We start from the raw sequence: 21454 nt of genomic DNA, 5'->3' as shown, positions 1-21454 counted from the left end.
TGCATACAGGGGCCTGTAAGTAGGGAAGCAGGGGGTCGCCAGCGGCTGAAATTAATGCTGTTCCGTTCCGAAGACCCTATGCTTCAATACTGTGTTATTAAAATTAAATAAAAACAGTGTGATCGCCTGTAAGAGCTGTGCAGGGAGATGCAGCTCTCTCTGAGCGGCTCTCTCTGTGCAACTCTTACAGACGGCTGCGGGCCGATCACACGGACAGAACTATGAAAAAGACACAGATAAAGACACTGCAATCCTGAGCGATATTGGCATTTTCCTACCTAATGGTATCTGACTTGCGATTTCTCTTTCCAAATTCCGTGATAACACAAACGGCAGACTGTGAGGTATGTCATGCGAAAACATTGGATATAGCAGTGATTTTCTCGAAGCTACTAGAATAGGCCCCATTGCCTTTGAATAAATCTATCTCATCTACGATATTGTAAAACTTTTCTGGAAAACTGATGAGTCAAGTGAGGCGATCAACTGGAAATTTTCCTTCGCCAAGGTCAAGTACTGTAGCTGTTGAGAGAATCTGCCAGCAGAATCATCACCTTGTAAATTAACTTGCATGTTTGTTGTAAGCTTTCATTTGGTAACATTTTGTAGGAGATATGAATTTTTTAAACATACCTTTAGCTCATCAGCCATAGTTCCCTTTGGTACAATAGGGAGCATTTGTCAAAAATCCCCTTCTAAAACAACAACTCCACACATAATAGTTTGATTGCCTCTGAGGTTATGAAGTATTTAATCGGGAGCCTCTAATGCGTGTTTGTGGGACATTGTACTCTCGTCTCCAACAATGATCTCGCACTCTTAAAGAACTTAGGCTGCGGCTTTATTTTTCCTAATGTTGCAAATTGGATTTTCAGAGTGACCTAGATTATATGGTACAGGAGGGCCCGGGCATGCGGCGGGCGCCTGCTGCATAGCAAAAATCGCCGGAAAGCGGAACCGTCGATTTTCAGTGTGCGCATGTGCAGACCGTCAATTCCCTCTTCTGCGCATGCGCAACCTCGGTACCCCCCCATTCTGCACATCCGCGACATCGGAATTCCCCGTTCTGCGCATGCGCAGACATGGCGGCCCCTTTGTCGGTACCGCCATATCGGCGGATCACCGAAAAGTGGGGCGCCGAGAAGCGGGGCCTTGCTGTACATAGCTTGAGGGTTGTGTAATTAGATCATGTCATTTGTGATGTCGTATGTGATGTCATCTGTGAATTGTATCCAGACATAGACATGCTCCTTGATCTCTGGAAACATCATGTAAAATTTGGTAGCGATATCTTAAGACAGTAGAGCGGAAACTTTTGAAGCTGCGCCCCCATGCCTGGCCCCACTCGGCCTCGCGCCCCCTCTCGCGCACCTGCCAGCTGTGTCAAATGATTCTCCGGGGTCGCGTGACATGCCATCTCGTGACCCCCGGCATCATTTGACGCTGGTGACGTCACGTCACATGACTCCGCAGCGTCATTTGATGCCGCGTTGCCATGGAGATGCGTCGGAATCCCGGTAAGTGTTACTGTTGCAGAGGCCTCACGCGATCCCCAGCATTGAATTTAAATGCCTTGGGGAGAAGCACGGGACCTCTACAACCGCCCGTGCCTCCCCAGACAAATCTCCTGCCCTCCCCTGGGGGGCGCGCCCTCCAGTTTGCGCACCGCTGACTTAAGAGGTTTCCAAATATATAGCGAACAACAAACAGCGTTCCAAAATATATAGTAGATTTTAATGCTTTTCTGTTTTTATCAAGTTTAGAATTTCTTGAAATCAGGAACAGTGATACTAATTTTTTTAAACACCCTTCAACCACTGCTTGCACTGCTTAGAAAATCTGGCCTGTACTGTAGAACGGCTGAATATTTTATGGATGAAGGCATTCACCTTTATTGAAACAAAGGTTCTTGCCTGAAACCACATAATTCCACGTAATAGTTTTTCCTTCTTTATTGTCTCGGTTCCAGTCACTGTGATGTGATTACCTGTCTTCAGTAATCCTCTGCCAAACTAAAAATAAAATAGTGGTAAAGCAAAAATGCCCATCAGATACTCCCAAAGTGAATCTTCCACAATTCTGCGCTGCAAATGTTGACGTTTCTAAAATCACCTACATATTAGCAAGTACACTGGCGACACACTTTATTCGAGCTCGGCTAGTCCCACGAATTCGGGTATACCCGGGTGTATTGAGGTTTGTGACTGTTTTCTGCCCGAGTGCATTGAGGTATTTTCCAGGCAGGGATTGAAGCATTTTATTCCCGCTGGCTGCAATACTGCACAGTATATATATATATATACTGCATTACAATTCATGAATTTATGCCATCTGGTAGACACGCGAAGCATTGCAGCCTATTAAATCCTAATCATTATCATTTAACAGATCAGCCGCCCGCCAGCCAGGCATGAACCCAGGCTGGGAAGGCAAACGCAACGGGGCTTTGTCAGAGGTGAGGAGCGGCGCATTCCAGGTATCTGCCAGGTACATACTGGGTATTTGCTCGAATAAAGTGTGTCGGTGCAGTATACGTACTGTATCAAGGCAATGGCACAGTACATTGACGCCAGCATTCTCATCTCGCATCTCTTAGCATCAATGTATCAAGGTACAAGGCTGCAATTTTTCCACATGTTGATCAGCTTGCAATTTGGAATTAGCAACGGCTAAAAACTGTGTGTGAAATGTAAAATTAAATAACACGTGTGTTAGATTTGATTCATCTACAAATAGGAAGTGGTGCAGTGCATCAAGGTTGGCTTTTCTTTGTATTGGCACAATATCTGGCTTGCTACCTACATGGTTTCCGTCTGGTTCTAGTTCACTTGTGTACCAGGGTCTTCACAGTTCATACAGGTGTCTGATCTTCTTTGTACACATTCTTTTACCTTTAGTCTTTGGACCTGTTTGCATTGCACAACATAACTGATCCCTTTAAGACTTCCGTGAATAAATTAGAATCAATTAAATGTGTAGGTTCAGAAGGAAGCTGTGAAACCCCTCAGTCTGTGGTATCAGTTTAAAAGACAAATGATTGGTCTGTCTTTCTGCCTGTAAACTGTGTCTCTATTGTAGAAAACCTCGACTGAGTGGATTTATTATATTACTTTGCAGATGTTTTGAAGATGACCGGTGTGAGTGTATTGCTTTATGATGTATTATTTAGACAACATCTACTTATTTTTTGCCTTTTAGTCCACCCATGTCATATTATGCAGTGACTGGTTCTATTTTAACCCCTTTGCAGTCAGAAATGGCTAAAGGGGCAAGTGAAATCTACTATATATTTCTGAAAGCACTGTATGTCCGCGTCCCTAGCGGCAATCTCATTGGTCCCTTGGCCCGCCCGCCCCCGCACACCTCTCATTGGCCTGAGGCGGAGTGACGGGCCAAAGGACACACAGGGAGAGACACAGGGAGACACACACACACACACACACCTCTCTCTCTCTGTCCTCTCCCCCCCCATCACACTCACCTCCCTCCACCTCCCGCTCCACTCACCTCCCTCCACCTCCCGCTCCACTCACCTCCCTCTCCACTCACCTCCCTCCCGCTCAACTCCCTCCACCTCCCGCTCCATTCACCTTCCTCTCCACTCACCTCCCTCCCGCTCAACTCCCTCCCCGGCGCGGGGACAGGCAGTGGGCAGGGCAGCCTGCCGCTGCCTCCACTCACCTCCCGCTCCCTCTACTCACCTCCCGCTCCACTCACCTCCCCGGCGCGGGGACAGGCAGTGGGCAGGGCAGCCTGCCGCTGCATCCACTCACCTCCCGCTCCCTCTACTCACCTCCCGCTCCACTCACCTCCCCGGCGCGGGGACAGGCAGTGGGCAGGGCAGCCTGCCGCTGCCTCCACTCACCTCCCGCTCCCTCCACTCACCTCCCGCTCACTCCCCTCCCCTCACCTCCCGCTCACCTCCCCTCACCTTCCGCTCACTCCACTCACCTCCCGCTCCCCTCCCCTCACCTCCCGCTCACTCCACTCACCTCCCGCTCACCTCCCCTCACCTCCCGCTCACCTCCCCTCACCTCCCCTCACCTCCCGCTCACCTCCCTGGCGCGGGGACAGGCATTGGCCAGGGCAGCCTACCGCTGCCACGCGGCACCTAAGATGGCGGCGGAAGGAAGGACCCCTTCCTCCCTCGCGGACTAACTAACATGGTGGCGGCCAGAAGGAGAGGTGAGTGTGTGTGAGTGAGTGAGTGTGTGTGTGTGTGTGTGTCACAGTGTGAAAGTGTGTGTTTGCGACACTGTGTGTGTGTCTGTGTGCGTGTGTGTGTGTGTTACACTCTGTCTCAGACACTGTAGAGTGGGGCCCGGAGCTACACATGGAGGGGTGCGGGGGTCAGGAGCGGAGAAAGATACAGGGGGAGTGGAGAGGAGGGACCCGTCAATTTAAAGCAAACCAACCCCCCTCCTGTCCACTGCCCCCCCTCCTGTCCACTGCCCCCCCCTCCTGTCCACTGCCCCCCCCCCTCCTGTCCACTGTCACCCCCCCTCCTGTCCACTGTCACCCCCCCTCTGTCCACTCTCCCCCCCCTCCTGTCCACTGTCACCCCCCTCCTGTTCACTGTCACCCCCCCTCTGTCCACTCTCCCCCCCTCCTGTCCACTGTCACCCCCCCTCCTGTCCACTCTCCCCCCCCTCCTGTCCACTCTCCCCCCTCCCTTCCTTTCCTGTCCACTGTCCTTTCACCTGTCCCCCCCCTGTCCACTCTCCCCCCCCCTGTCCACTCTCCCCCCCCCCTCCTGTCCACTCTCCCCCCCCTCCCATCCCCTCCTGTCCACTGTCCTTTCCACTGTCTCCCCCCTCCCCCCGGCCACTGTCCCCCCCCTCCTGTCCACTGTCCCCCCCCTCCTGTCCACTGTCCCCCCCTCCTGTCCACTGTCCCCCCCTCCTTTTCCCCTGTCCCCCTCCCCTCCTTTTCCCCCGTCCCCCTCTCCCCTCCCTTTTCCCCCCTCTCCCCCCCCCCCCTTTTCCTAGCGCTAAATGTAACTCACGGCCAACGCCGGCTCTCCCCCCCCGCTCCCCTTTCTCCCCCCTGCTCCCCTTTCTCCCCCCCCCGCTCCCCTTTCTCCCCCCCCGCTCCCCTTTCTCCCCCCCCCGCTCCCCTTTCTCCCCCCCCGCTCCCCTTTCTCCCCCCCCGCTCCCCTTTCTCCCCCCCTCCCCTTTCTCTCCCCCGCTCCCCTTTCTCCCCCCCCCCCTTTCTCCCCTTTCTCCCCCCACCGCTCCCCTTTCTCCCCCCACCCCGCTCCCCTTTCTCCCCCCCGCCGCTCCCCTTTCTCCCCCCCCCCGCCGCTCCCCTTTCTCCCCCCCGCCGCTCCCCTTTCTCCCCCCCGCCGCTCCCCTTTCTCCCCCCCGCCGCTCCCCTTTCTCCCCCCCGCCGCTCCCCTTTCTCCCCCCCGCTCCCCTTTCTCCCCCCCGCTCCCCTTTCTCCCCCCCGCTCCCCTTTCTTCCACCCGCTCCCCTTTCTCCCCCCCCCGTTGCTCCCCTTTCTCCCTCCCATCGCTCCCCTTTCTCCCCCCGTCGCTCCCCTTTCTCCCCCCCATCGCTCCCCTTTCTCCCCCCCACGCTCCCCTTTCTCCCCCCCACCGCTCCCCTTTCTCCCCCCCCGCCGCTCCCCTTTCTCCCCCTCCCGCCGCTCCCCTTTCTCCCCCTCCCGCCGCTCCCCTTTCTCCCCCCCCCGCCGCTCCCCTTTCTCCCCCCCCCGCCGCTCCCCTTTCTCCCCCCCTGCCGCTCCCCTTTCTCCCCCCCCGCCGCTCCCCTTCTCCCCTCCCCCCTCCCCCCTTCTCCCCTCCTCCCTTATCCCCTCCCCCCTCCTCCCTTCTCCCCTCCTCCCTTCTCCCCTCCCCCCTCCTCCCTTCTCCCCTCCTCCCTTCTCCCCTCCCCCCTCCTCTCTTCTCCCCTCCCCCCTCCTCCCTTCTCCCCTCCCCCCTTCTCCCCCTCCCCCCTCCTCCCTTCTCCCCCTCACACCCTAGCAGGACCCCCACTCACAGACAGCACTCACAACCCACGCGCCACCTGCCGCCTCACACCCTAGCAGGACCCCCACTCACAGACAGCACTCACAACCCACGTGCCACCTGCCGCCTCACACCCTAGCAGGACCCCCACTCACAGACAGCACTCACAACCCACGCGCCACCTGCCGCCTCACACCCAGCAGGACACACGCCTCATATTTTTACATCTGTTATGTCACCAAAATATACATTGTACTGTGGTGTGTTTACAATAAACCATTTTTAAACAACATCGTATTACATTTTATTCCATCTTTCTTTTCAACATTATTATCCAACCTTTACAACAAATACTCACCTATTGTTCCACGATTTATAAATAATACTACCTATTACGCATTTACATCCCGGGCAACGCCGGGCCTCTCAGCTAGTAAGTAATATAAATAACGTGTATAGTGTAATTGGCTTTAATTACAATTTTACTTCTTTGCACCCTGTTAAAATGAAAATGTTTTCCTTTTCCCTAGGTGTGCTAAATGCAAGCATAAGGCCGCATCCATGGATAGTGCTTGCGGGCGGAGGCACGCTTATGCTCGGCACTGAGCCCCTACAGCTGCAATGAGAACGGCTTTAGAAGGGGCTCGCCTTCCGCTTGCCGGAGCGCAGGGCCGGCCACGTGAGCGTTTCGCCCAATGAGCGCAAAACCAGCTCCATGACGTCACCGGCCCGCCCCCCGACACGCCCCCGGACGGCTAAGGCCAGGGAAAGCACCCGCTTTCCCTCAGCCTCATCACGCCTCCGCCCGCAAGCAATATCCACGGACGAAGCCTAAGGCCTCGTCCAGGGTGGCGCTGAGCGGGCGGGCGCGCTCACGCTGGCCGCGATGAAACACATTGCGGCAATGTGTGTGGCCAGTGTGAGCAAGCGCCCGCTCGGCGCTCAGAGCAAGCAAATTTGAATTTGCCGCTCGCAAGCGCGTCATGTGAGCATCATATGAGCTCCGTGACGTCGTGGCCGTGCCCCCAGGCGAGCGCGCACCTAGCTGGCCGAGCAGGGTGAAGCGCACGAGCGCCAGCGCGCCCGTTCCCTGCCTGGCCGAGGCCTAATAGCTACTTATCTGTGTGACTGATAATGACTTCGTAACTACTGTACTGTGCAAACAATGAGCAAAACAAACACAACAATTTATCTCCAGTTCTGAGACTTGAGTCTTGGTATCAAAAAGATATTAGATCATTTTCATTGGAGTTCACCCTCTCAGCATCTTTCATTCAAGTGATGGTGCACCGCATCTCCGTTTCTCATCACTTATGTAAATTGCAGCAGATTTGGTCTTGGCGCAGAGAAATTCACGTGGGGACTAGATGAAAAGAAACAGAGCAGAATAAGCATGATGTACAGTAACGCGGGCCAGATAGCTTCTAGCAGATTGGAGTTTCAGTGTGCACGAGATCAATAAATGCTCAGAACGAAAAAACAATTTAGCAGATCCTGGGGTCAATCTATTCCTGCAGCTGACGGAGAAGGGTATGGAGTTCAAAATATTTAACAGATGAGTTTACTTTTGTAAGAAACTGAACAAAGAGTTTCTGCCTAAAATGAAAATATATTGTAACGCTTTGATTGTGCCTTGAAACAGACACTAAAAACGTATAGTAAAGTAACAAATCAGGGAGAAGGACACTTTTTTGGACTAACACATAGTTAATATGTTACAAACTTTTAACCCTCACAGGGTTCTTCTTCAGGCTTTGAATCTTCCTTTGGTTCATTACTACATGGAAGGATGCACCCATAGCGTTCTTTTTAGACTAAAAACATAGAGGAAAAGAGGAGAGGGATACCTGCTCAACCTAGGAAGTGAATGTATAGCAGGTAGGTGCACTAGGGAAATAGCATATAATGCAAAAGAGATAGGTCCTATCAGCAGATGCTCCCCTAGAGAGGCGAGAAGACAGGGAAGTCCCAATAACATGCACTCATACCACTCAATCCAAGTATAATTGTATATAATGAGAGTCCAATCAGTGGACTCACACTATATACAACAAAAGACAAAAATACCCAATGCTACATCCAATATGACAGAAAATACGTAGTAAAATACTCAAATGTTCGTATTCTCATAAGTAAGGGTCATTTAGTTAAACCCTTTGGCCAAAGCATTAGAAGCCTGCAGCCACGTCACGGCATGACCACCATGCGGGTCCTAACACTACCGGTGAGTATTCTCATTTACCTCTTCAGTGGAGAGAGGAAGGTCTCAATAGACCTGTCCTGCACAGGAACATGGAAAAACCTGCTACTTGGTTTCGAGCGGTAAGAGTGCATGTTATTGGGTTTTCCCTGTCCTCTCCCTTCTCTAGAGGAGCATCTGCCGATGGGACCTCTCTCTTTTCCATTAAAAACATAGAGGTTTAGGTATACACAGACAGATTAGGTAAATGCTTCCAGTATATTTTGTTTCTAATGGTCATTTAAAGGTTTTCCATTCCAAATACAATCAGTTACAACTTTACAATCTGCTGTCGTGCAGTTACTATTTAAGTGCCGGGAAAATCAGACTACCTTAGAATGATTCCTTTAGAAAGTATAAAAATGTCCTGTTAGGTTCAATACGTTCAGGCTTGCAAGTATGCTCAGTGCCTTGCAGGCCCCTTGAGTAATGGAGAGATTACAATTAAAATGACAGTTTTAGAGTTTTAGCATCCATGCTAAAGTGTGACACACTCTGCGTGCACATTTGCATACCTTTACCCAGAATCCTTGCTGCAGCTTAACTCACAATGGGATAAATTATGAAGATTTGGGAGAAGTCATATAAATATACTTTTTTTTTTTTATTACAATTTTAGGAGAATGTGAGCACCTAACCAGCTATTCGGTGCTGAGAAAAGTTAAAAGGACATGACCCATACTAGTACAATGTGTAATGTTCTCTCGTCACAGAAAATGTAGGGGGAGTACTTCTTTATTGAATAAGTTGTGCATATGTGAAACCTAGGGCTTGTGGATGCAAATAAAGGGTGTCGTACAGCACTAGCAGGTTCTGAAATACAGAGTGTCGGTAAATGGAGTAGTGACTAAGGATTTCAGGGGAGTTTGAAATACATGAAAGCTAGGTGGGCATACATAGAAGTTATTTGGGGTCAGTTTCTCTTTACAAGTGACTGCTCACTGTAAAGCTTAAACAAGCAGCACTCCAAAAAAATAAATCAATGACAAAAATATGTGTTCCTCCATCACACACCACCATTGACATATAATTCTGTTAAGGACCCGTATTCTGGTGTAATAATACCTAAAGTATTCATTGTCACCTCGGATTGATTGTCACCTGCCAAACATCTTTTGTTATAGTACCATATCTTTGTTATAGGAGAATTGTAATGAACATGAACGGGGGACATTTATTCAGTCAATTATAAAATGTTCTGAATTTATGTTCTTTGGAAATGCTGAGACATTAATCCCAATAGGAGAAACTAATAAACGAATGGTTCCCATTTCCTTGGTCATGAAATAAATTCAGAAATACAAAGTCCATAAGGAAATCCAAGAAATTCATTGATATCAACTGTGTTACTGTAGTGCCCACGGTTATTCTAACACAAACCAGTGGCAATCGTCAAAAAGACCCAGGTACACCCAGGTACATGCTGGATACATGCCTTAAACTTGGCTTAAACTAGACCCAGCATTTCTGCATTGATTAATGGCCTATCAGATTAACAGCGGGGGTCCCTGGCAGTCCCATTCAAACCCCTGCTGTGTTAATCCTATGGGTCATTAGTCAATGCAGAAATGCTTTAAACTTGCCTTAAACTAGCCAGGTTACACCCAGCACGTACCCAGCATCTAACCGGGCTAGTTTAAGGCAAGCTTTAGAATAGTCTTGGTGTCGTCTGTATATTAGTTCATTTCATGGGTTTCAGTGGATACAGCATTGCCAACATACTTCCATGTCATCACGAGATTGAAATCCATTTCTGGTTTCCCAAGTCTCCATTACTCATAGAGATACAAGACTTTTAATGAAGTCGGATGCACTGTGACGAGGAAGAAAAGAAAAGCTGGCAAATTTGGTACAAACTGTTTTTTAGCAACTGACACATTTATGTTAGCAGTCACTTACAGTATTTTGAAAAAAAGTTTTTTTTTTTTTTATTTAAGTGCTCCTAGTAACATTTTTATGCAGTATATATTTTAAATCATAAATGTACTTGCTTAAAAAGCAGCAGTTTAAAGATACACTGACTTTTAATTAACTATTTTGGTAAAAACCCAGAGGGCAAACACAACACAACTGTTCCTTTTCTACAGTAATATCAGTTGAATTGTGAGGGAAGGGGGGCGGGGGGAATGTAGATACTGGGGGGCGGGGGGAGGGAATGAAGATACGGGGGGGGGGAATGTAGATACCTGGGGGGGGATGTAGATACCGGGGGGGGGAATGTAGATACCTGGGGGGGAATGTAGATACCTGGGGGGGGGATGTAAATACTGGGGGAGGGGGGAATGTAGATACCTGGGGGGGGGGGATGTAGATACCTGGGGGGGGGAATGTAAATACCAGGGGGGGAATGTAAATACCTGGGGGGAATGTAAATACCTGGGGGGGGAATGTAAATCCTGGGGGGGAATGTAAATACCGGAGGGGGGGGGGGAATGTAGATACCTGGGGGGGGAAGTAAATACCGGGGGGGGAGGGCGGGGAATGTAGATACCGGGGGGGGAATGTAGATACCAGGGGGGGATGTAGATACCGGGGGGGGAATGTAAATACCGGGGGGGATGTAAATACCTGGGGGGGAATGTAAATACCTGGGGGGGGAATGTAAATCCTGGGGGGGGAACGTAGATACCTGGGGGGGAAGTAAATACCGGGGGGGGATGTAGATACCGGGGGGGGATGTAGATACCGGGGGGGAATGTAGATACCGGGGGGAATGTAGATACCTGGGGGGGGAAGTAAATACTGGGGGGGGAATGTAAATACCGGGGGGGGGAATGTAAATACCTGGGGGGGGGAATGTAGATACCTGGGGGGAATGTAAATACCGGGGGGGGGGAAATGTAGATACCTGGGGGGGGGAATGTAAATACCGGGGGGGGGAAATGTAGATACCTGGGGGGGGGAATGTAAATACCGGGGGGGAATGTAGATACCTGGGGTGGGGGGGAGCGGAATGTAGATACCAGGGGGAGGGGAATGTAGATACCAGGGGAGGGGGAATGTAGATACCGGGGGGAGGGGAATGTAGATACCGGGGGGGGGGGAATGTAGATACCTGGGGGGGGAGGGAATGTAAATACCGGGGGGGGAATGTAGATACCTGGGCGGGAGGGGAATGTAGATACCTGGGGGGGAGGGGAATGTAGATACCTGGGGGGGAGGGGAATGTAGATACCGGGGGAGGGGAATGTAAATACCTGGGGGGGAGGGGAATGTAGATACTGGTTCCATACAATGTTGCAGAGTACAGCAGATAAGACAAGCAAAATCTAAACTAGCACAGGGAAGGTCAGGAAAGGAATCGCTTACCATCATTAGAATAGAAACTGGATGGGAGGGAAAGGATCAGAGGAGATACCAAAATGATGTGTGGATTTAAATAGATAATATATTTAAGATGGTCGCGATAGGGTGAAATAACAATTGTTTCACTTTTGAAACATTGCAAGGTCCTTGGAAGTTATGCTGTGGATGTCTGAGCTATCTACCTCTGAAGGAATGTAATGCATGTGATACTTTTGTCTCCGAAATATTGAGATTACTCACTTCAGTGCATTATCTTAAAAGCACGACTACAGTAACACATGTTTGTTCATTCACACATCCACAAAACTCAGTGTACCTGAAAACATACTTTCATCTCCTAACTTGCTTTTTTATTTAAGTAACAATCCCTGAAGAACAGGGCATTACTGGCCAATAATGCCCTGTTCTGAGGGGATTATTACTATTATAGGCTAAATGTAGGCTTTTTTCATGAAATAATAGACACTTTTGTGAAGATATATAACTCGGAACTATGCTGATGCACCTGTGTAGGAAAAAGAAGTTAAATAGCAAATGAGAGGGGAAAGAGGGGGGGGGGAGAGAGAGGTGAGGGGGGTGGGAAGAGAGAGAGTTGAGGGGGGGAAAGAGAGAGGTGAGGGGGGAGAAGAGAGATGAGGGGTGGGAGAAGAGAGAGAGGTGAGGGGGGGAGAGAAGAGAGAGAGAGAGGTGAGGGGGTTAGAGAGAGGTGAGGGGGGTGAAGAGATAGAGGTGAGGGGGGGAGAGAGGTGAGGGGGGGGAGAGAGAGGTGAGGGGGGAAGAGGGAGAGGTGATGGGGGAAAAGAGAGAGGTGAGGGGGGAGAAGAGAGAGATGAGGGGTGGGAGAAGAGAGAGAGGTGAGGGGGGATAAGAGAGAGAGATGAGGTGTAGGAGAAGAGAGAGGTGATGGGGCGAGGGAAGAGGAGAGAGGCAAGGGTGGGGGAGAAGAGATAGGTGAAGGGGGATTGAGAGAGGTGGAGGAGGGGAGATGAGAGGTGGTGGGGAGCGAGGTGATGGGGGAGAGAGGTGAGGGGGTGGGAGGAGAGAGATGAGGGGGTGGGAGGAGAGATGAGGGGGGAGAGAGGTGAGGGTGGGGTGAGAGAGAGGTGCAGGAGGGGGAAAGAGAGAGAGGTGGTGGAGGAGGGGGGAAGAGAGAGAGGTGAGGGGGGAGAGAGAGAGGTGAGGGGGGAGAGAGAGGTGATGGGGCGAGGGAGGAGGAGAGAGGCAAGGGGGTGAGGGTAGGGGGAGGTGTTATGGGGGGGAAGGGGTGAGGGGGGAGAAGTGGGGGGGGAGAATAGGGGAGGGGGAGAGGTGGGTGAAGGGGAGAATGGGAAGAGAAGTTAGGGGAAAGTGATTTTAACTACAAACTAAAAAAAAACAGATAAAAATGACCTTAGCAGAAGCTATATAAGTGGTGAGAAATATTACTTTGTTGCAAGTAACAAAGTTACTATTTGGGACCCACCTGCTTCTGACAGCACTAGCAGCTGTGAGAGAGAGCCTGCATGTGCTGTGAGAGAGAGCCTGCATGTGCTGTGAGAGAGCCTGCATGTGCTGTGAGAGAGCCTCCATGTGCTGTGAGAGAGAGCCTGCATGTGCTGTGAGAGAGAGCCTGCATGTGCTGTGAGAGAGCCTGCATGTGCTGTGAGAGAGAGCCTGCATGTGCTGTGAGAGAGTCTGCATGTGCTGTGAGAGAGAGCCTGCATGTGCTGTGAGAGAGAGCCTGCATGTGCTGTGAGAGAGAGCCTGCATGTGCTGCTGTGAGAGGAGGAGAGGAACAGAGATGCCGTGCTCCTGCCCCTGTATCTCTGAAAGCTGAATTGGCAAGTTGTCAAAAATTCCGGGCATTACTGATTTGATAATGCCCGGAATTCTAACCAATCAGAGACCAGGGATTTCTGTAATGCCCAAAATGTTCCTGCTTTAGCCTATAATGTGACATAATCAGTCCTGTATGTACCATTTAGTGATTGGCAACCGACGCTCCATACTGTGTTATGCTCCATCTGAACACTTTGTAAAAGTGCATCTGAAGTGATCACTTGTGCATATTACACTATAAAGGTGTATCAATTATGTGTACTGTAACTTATGAACAGGAGCCACGTGAAAGACCCAAGGTTCGAAGGCATTATAATTATTGACGAATACAGTATATAATTATTTGGAAGAAATCGTAATTTACAGTAATATGGTGTGTACCTGAAAACACTGTCTTAACCATTATACTTTAACTGATGCACAAATCGTGCACTATAAAAGACTAGCAGAAGTGCCCTGCTTTGCACGTGTTGCAGTAATCAAAATTACTAATGGCCATCAAAATGACAGGTTTGAGTTTTTTAATTAAAAACTTCAGTATCAACATTTTTTCTTTAACCACCTTCTCTCTCTCCCCCCCGTTTCTCTCTCCCCCTCCTTTCTCTTCCCCCCTCCCTCCCTCCCTCGCCTCACCCCCCATCCCCTCACACCCTATCCCCTCAAACCCACCCACCTGCACCCGCTCCCCAATCCCGTCAATCCCCTTTTCTCTTCCCCCCCCTCATCTCTCTCACCCTCCTTCAACATCTTCTCTCTCCTCCTCTCACTCCCTCTCCCGCCTACTTCCATTCTCTCCCTGCCCCTCCTCCTCCCCTAATCTCTCTCGCCCTCTTCACCCTGTCCCCCTCTTTTCTCTTTCCACCCTCTTCTCACTCCCTTCCATCACTTTCCTTTAATACATTAATGTTACCAATTCTTTCCACCTCTCTCTCCGCCAGCATTCTTGCTTTCTCCCAACGCCTGTCTCCTTATCCCTCATTATCCCTTTCCCCCCTCCTCCTCCTCTCACCCCCATCTCCCTTCTTTCTCTTCCCCTCTTCTGTCTCTCCCCCCTCATCTCTCTCTCTCTCCGATCCCTTTTATACCTTATGAGGTACCCAATTCTTTCCACCTTTCTCTCCTTCTCCAGCATGCTTGCCTTCTCCTCACATGTCAACTGACTTCCGCTCTTACTTTCTTAGGCCTCGTTCAGGGTGCCAGAGGCAGGAGTTGGAGGGAGGGCGTTCGGGAGGGAGGGCGGCAGTCTGCTGGGCGATGTGTGTTCAATCTCCCCAGCAGACTTTTTCAGGAGTTGAGAGGCGGGGAGGGGGCTACAGACCTGAGGTTAGGGATCCAAGTTGCAGTCTTGAAATCATTCTCAAGAATGATTTCATTGGCTGCCGAGGTCCCAGTGACGCTGCTGCAGCTTCAAAAAACGAATTTTTTGTTTATTGAAACTGTAGCCAGCGTCAACTCCGTACTTCGGAGACAGGGCAGCTGCTACCCTGACAACCAGTATTCAATTTGAATACATTGTGTCCCACGGCAGCTCACACGTCAGCACGCCCTCCCTCCGAAGCCTGCACCCTGAACGAGGCCTTAGTCTGCTTTCTGTCTAAACTTCATAGCTATCTGACTCCACTTATCTGCCACCAGGCTATGTGCATTATGATGTTGTAGCCTCTCTCTCCTCCAGCATTCTTGCTTGGTCCTCACGTGTCAACTGACTTCCTCTCTTTCTTTCCTAATTTGCTTTCTCTCAAAACTTTATATCTACAATATCTGACTCTCCTTATCCGCCAGCAGGCAATATGTATTATGATGTCACATTCAGATACATACGGTAACCTACCAGGTACAACAACCACTTGCTTTTTCTTCCCTACCTATACACCTACTAATATAGCTGCTCCTTGTCCGTGGTAGATGGAAGTTGAGTATACCCTCATTCAATTGAGGTAGTTATAATTATCTACACAAGTGAGAAACCCACCAGACAACAAGGTGCTAAAGCTTATGTACAGCATTTTGCACAGATTGGGTATAAACAGTCTGAACACATGGGAGATATAGGGTCCAGTGGAGGGAGAAAGGGGGTGGCCCGGGATTAAAGGGGTTACACCCCATTTGGCCATCCCCTGACCTCACCCGGGAGTCAAAGGGTTAACTGGGCTAAGACCCAGAACTGTGATTTAACCCCTGTAATGACATGTACATGTGTATTCCCCTGTTCCCTTGTAATGTCTGGTTAATCAGTGTCTGCATCACACACACTAGAATCCATCCGGGAGTACAAGGGTTAATAGTCCTTTAATGATTATAGCTCTTTGTGAAATACGTTTATGTTTTATGTTTAATACTGTGTCCCAAGGAATGGGCAAAGACTAACAGGAAATTCCTTTGTCCACCAGGATAGCAGATGGCCCCAAGAGGCGCCCAATATCTAGGATTTAAGTGTTGTTCCAAGGGTCTTGTCACCCTCCTTGATGATTTAAGGGTGGAGGAGGCTCAAACCAGAGCAGTCTCCAAGTGTCCCAGTTATCACCTTTCAACAAAGGTTATCTTGCTAGAGATCCAGATGGGTAGACTGGCTGGCATTCCATTTTCCTATGGGGGGTTACAGAAATGAGACCCCAGAGTTCTACTGCGCATGTGCCAGCTAGCAGGGGGGCCTGTCCTAAAATGTGTTCCCCCATCAAAGATTGGCTGGAGATAATGGGAAACCAAACCCAGGTACTTAAGGTTAGGGATAGAGGGACAAAAGGTTTATAAACTGCTGTTCCCCACATATCCTTAGTTATTCGTTGTGAGGCTTCAATTTATCATCTGATGATTACCTGATTGCTGAAGAGAAATGCTACATCAAACTTCTCATTCCCCAACCCCTAAGTAAGTGTACTTCTTGTCTGTTACTGTATTATCCGTGTGTTCACCTATCCTAAGGAATAAAATCACTTTATTATATCTAAGACTCGTTTCAGTTCAGACCCAGTGATAAATATATATCATCTGTTATATATATTTATGTGACCTTATACAGCCTGCCATAATCTCACCGTGACAGGTCCATTTATATATGAACCTATATTCACAACATTAAATAGGTAACTGGTCTACACACGTTCATTAATAGTAGCACACCTGAGGTGAGCATAGTATCACAGATTGTATAAGATTAATTTCTGATGTGTATATTATATCGGTTCTTTTCACATATCCACTGGATTTGCATTTGAGCACTTACCCGGAGTTCCAGCACCAAGTAGGACTTTTTAGTATAATTAACATGTTTCAATAAAAAATAACTCTGAACTGTACACCTAGGGTGGTTCCCTTAGTATGCATGCAAACTTTCAGGTATCATGGTCTTGCAGCTATGGCAGAGAAACAGACAGACAGCCTCTTTTTTTTTTAATTGTATGTCTTTATTTATATAGCGCCATTAATGTACATAGCGCTTCACAGTAGTAATAGATGTGGTAATCAAATAAATAACAGAGCATGGGAATAAGTGCTCTAGACATAAAAGTACCATTAAGGAAGAGGAGTCCCTGCCCCGAAGAGCTTACAGTCTAATTGGTAGGTAGGAAGAACGTACAGAGACAGTAGGAGGGAGTTCTGGTAAGTGTGTCTGCAGGGGGCCAAGCTTTATGTATCATGTGTTCAGAATATCCACAGTGCTATTCATATGCTTCTTTAAGCAAGTGTGTCTTAAGGTGGGTCTTAAAGGTGGATAGAGAGGGTGCTAGTTGGGTACTGAGGGGAAGGGCATTCCAGAGGTGTGGGGCAGTCAGTGAAAAGGGTTTAAGGCGGGAGAGGGCTTTAGATACAAAGGGTGTAGAAAGAAGACATCCTTGAGAAGAACGCAAGAGTCTGGATGGTGCATAACGAGAAATTAGGGCTGAGATGTAAGGAGGGGCAGAAGAGTGTAAAGCTTTAAAAGTGAGGAGAAGAATGGAGTGTGAGATGCGGGATTTGATCGGAAGCCAGGAGAGGGATTTCATGAGGGGAGATGCTGAGACAGATCTAGGAAAGAGTAGAGTGATTCTGGCAGCAGCGTTTAGGATAGATTGTAGGGGAGACAGGTGAGAAGCAGGAAGGCCGGACAGCAGGAGGTTACAGTAATCAAGACGGGAGTGAATGAGGGCCTGAGTCAGAGTTTTAGCAGTCGAGCAACAGAGGAAAGGGCTTATCTTTGTTATATTGCGGAGGAAAAAGCAACAGGTTTTAGAAATGTTTTGAATGTGAGGAGCGAATGTGAGAGAGGAGTTGAATGTGACCCCTAGGCAGCGTGCTTGGGCTACTGGGTGAATGATCGTAGTTCCAACAGTAATGTGGAAGGAGGTAGTAGGGCCAGGTTTGGGAGGAAGTATGAGGAGCTCTGTTTTAGCCATGTTGAGTTTAAGGCGGTGGAGGGCCATCCAGGATGATATAGCAGAGAGACATTCAGAAACTTTGGTTTGTACAGCAGGTGTAAAGTCGGGTGTTGAAAAGTATATTTGTGTGTCGTCAGCATAGAGGTGATAATTAAACCCAAAAGATGTTATTAGGTCACCTAGAGAGAGTGTGTACAGAGAAAAGAGAAGAGGTCCCAGGACAGAGCCCTGGGGTACCCCCACAGAGAGATCAATAGAGGAGGAGGAGGTGTTAGCAGAAGAGACACAAAGTACGATGGGAGAGGTAGGATGAGATCCAGGATAGAGCTTTGTTCCGAATACCAAGAGTATGGAGAATGTGAAGGAGAAGAGGGTGGTCCACGGTGTCAAATGCTGCAGAGAGGTCGAGTAATATGAGCAGAGTGTAATGACCTCTGTCTTTGGCAGCATGGAGGTCGTCAGTTATTTTAGTGAGGGCTGTATCCGTGGAGTGAGCAGTGTGGAAGCCAGATTGTAGAGGGTCTAGGAGAGAATAGGTGTTGAGAAAATGGAGCAAGCGAGAAAATACAAGACGTTCAAGGAGTTTAGAGGCAAAAGGCAGGAGGGAGACAGGTCGATAGTTAGAAAGACAGGTAGGGTCAAGCTTGCTGTTTTTGAGTAATGGTATGACTGTTGCATGTTTGAAGGAGGATGGAAAGGTTCCAGAGCAGAGGGAGGAGTTAAAAATGTGTGTGAGCGTAGGAGCAAGAGGTTTTAGGAGATGGGGGGGAATGGGGTCGAGAGGGCAAGTGGTAGAGGGAGAAGAGGCGATCAACAGCGACACATCCTCCTCTGAGACAGTGGAAAAAGAGTAAAGGAAGGCAGGAGGAGAGTTAGGAAAAGGTGTAGGATGGGAGGAAGAAACAGAGGGGATATTCTAACGTATGGATTCCACCTTTTCCTTAAAATAGTCAGCAAAGTCCTGAGCGGAGATGGAGGAAGGAGAGGCAGCTGAGGGTGGTTTGAGTAGAGTATCAAAGACAGAGAACAGTCGGCATGGGTTAGACTTGTGCATGTTGATTAGTGAAGAAAAGTAGGCTTGTTTAGCTTGCGAGAGGGCACAGTTGAAACAGGATAGCATAAATTTGTAGTGAAGGAAGTCTGCGAGAGTATGAGATTTCCTCCAGAGGCATTCAGAGGAACGAGTGGAGGGACACAGCATGCGCGTGCGGGAATTTAGCCAGGGTCTAGGGTTAGAAGGGCGAGGGCGGCAGAGAGAAAGCAGGGCATGTAGATCAAGAGAGGAGGACAAGGCAGAGTTGTAGTTCCTGACCAGGTTGTCAGGGTCTGTAGCAGAGCTGAGAGAGGAGAGGGAGTTGCGTAAAGTGGACTCAAAGTCAGGTAAGTGAATAGAGCGCAGGTTTCTGCAGAACCGGGGGTAGATGGAGGTGGAGAAGGGAAGACGCGAGAAAGAGAGAATGAGATAAGGTGATGTCAGAGAGAGGAAAAGGGGAAATGGAGAAATCGGAGAGAGAGAAGTTTTTAGTGAAAACCAGGTCTAAGCAGTGGCCATCCTTGTGGGTGCTGGCTGCAGTCCACTGTTGAAGGCCAAAAGAAGAGGTTAGAGAAAGAAAGCGGGAAGCCCAAGGGAGAGAGGGGTCATCAATGTGGCAATTGAAGTCCCCAAGGAGAAGAAAGGCAGAAGGGGGATGAGTAGAGGTAGGTGGGCGATAGATGACCGCCACATGGACAGGGAGAGGAGAGAAGATCTGGACAGTGTGAGCCTCAAAGGAGGGAAAAGCAAGAGATGGAGGAATAGGAAGGGTTCGGTAACGGCAGAGAGAGGAGAGCAGGAGCCCCACGCCTCCACCCCTGCCATCAGGGCGTGGAGTGTGGGAGAAGGAAAGGCCACCATAGGAGAGGGTAGCTTCCAGAGCAGAATCAGACTGAGTGAGCCAGGTCTCAGTTATAGCAAATAGGAGCAGAGAGTAAGAGAGAAAAAAGTCATGTACAGAGAGGAACTTGTTAGAAAGGGAGCGAGCATTCCAAAGGGCACAGGAGAAAGAGAGAGAGGAGGGAGGGTGGCAGGGGATGGGTATGAGGTTGGAGGGGTTGACACCAAAAGGAGTAGAGGTTGCAATTGGCAGGCGAGGACAAGCGCATGTAGGAATAAGGCAGGGACCAGGATTGGGAGAGATATCCCCAGAAGCAAGGAGAAGAAGCATGGATAGAAAGAGAATGTGTGAGGATGATTTGTAGGGATGTGCTTTATTGCTGGGGATATAGCTGTGTGGTGTCAGAAGGCGCAGGTAAGAAAGGAGTTTATGTGAACTGGGAAGTGGGGAAGGAAGGAGAGAAGGAGATATATGAATAGAGTTAGAGACATAATGAGGCTGGTAAAAAGAAGTGCATAATTTGAGAAGAAGTGAAGTCACAGCAAATATAAATGGTAAAGGCAGCATCACAGCAGTAATGATGCAGTCTGGTATTGATGTTATCCTCCTTTCCAGCGTACAGCAGGGCCCCGGGTATACGGCGGGTTCCGTTCCAGGGGCCCGCCGTATAGTGAAAATCGCCGGAAAGCGGATCCGGCGATTTTCAGTTCTGTGCATGCACAGAACGGCGTTTTTGCCATTCTGCGCATGCGCGGCCTATGGTCTGCACGCGCAAACTACGGTATGCGCGCGCACACAACGGTCTGCGCATGCGCGCCGGGCGCAACCGCCCATTCTGCACAGGCACGACTAAGGATCAAAGATGGCGGCCCCTTTCTCGGTGCCGCCGTATCGGCGGATCGCCGAAAAGCGAAGCGCCGAGAAGCGGGGCCCGGCTGTAGTTCAAATGCAGGAATCAGGGCCAGATGGGGGTGTCCACTTCCTCACTTCTTTTGAACTTCCTTTTAAACTTCAGTTGTTCAGTAGTCCTGCCACTTATAATGGGCCAACTTCCTTTTAAACTTCAGTTGTTCAGTAGTCCTGCCAGTTATAATGGGCCACTTGGACATGGGCTGCAGGCAGCATAAGGCTGTTCTATCTGGGTTTATATGGGCCTAAAAAAGTCACCTGACAGTTTGGTTCTGTCTGCTTAATTAGCACATCTGAAGCACATTCAAACAGATGGTTTTTTACACAGGGTGTTCCCTGCCTAGGTCAACACTTAATTCAATTAAGAGTTGAAGCAGACAGGATTCAGATATGGGATATTACCTAAGATTGTTTCAGTTGCATACAGTATACTAACATACACACAGCAAAGAGTTGAAGCAGACAGGATACAGATATGGGATATTACCTGAGGAGAGAAGATGATTATGTTAGGTTAAGGGGTCCTTCCTTTTAAACTTCAGTTGTTCAGTAGTCCTGCCACTTATAATATGCCACTTGGACATTTATTATTATTATTATTATTATTATTATTTATAATATATTATTATTTATTATTATTATATATAGCAAAATATCACTGGAGTGAAAAGAAAAACTATTGACATGGTAAATAATATTAAAGACATTTGAATATTTTTATGGTATATTTCTCCATTTAGTTTAAACACCTGAGATATTATGAGTTGAGTGGAGCATGAGCCTGATAAACTTCAGGGTATACTTGTCTGTGTCATTAGTCATATTGTGTGTAACTAATAAAGGGATTGAGGATGACTGGCTCCAGAACTGTGCCCATGCACTGATCATTGTCCCATTTTCAGAGTGAACTAAATTTACCACAGCTCTCTCTGTTTTGTCCTTAAGCCAATTTCTACTCCAGCTCTTCCGTTTAGATTAACCAACT

The 21454-nt window shown here is 48.9% G+C and overlaps 1 protein-coding gene across 3 annotated transcripts in view; it reads left to right on the top strand.

Moving 5' to 3' along the window:
- Positions 1 to 21454, top strand: part of PHACTR1 (phosphatase and actin regulator 1) — a 442415-nt gene that overhangs the window by 188590 nt on the left and 232371 nt on the right. The window lies entirely within an intron of this gene.

Source organism: Ascaphus truei, chromosome 2, assembly GCF_040206685.1.
Source record: "Ascaphus truei isolate aAscTru1 chromosome 2, aAscTru1.hap1, whole genome shotgun sequence".
Lineage (NCBI taxonomy): Eukaryota > Metazoa > Chordata > Amphibia > Anura > Ascaphidae > Ascaphus > Ascaphus truei.
Note: the sequence above shows the minus strand (reverse complement) of the source record. Positions and strands in the feature narration are given on the sequence as shown.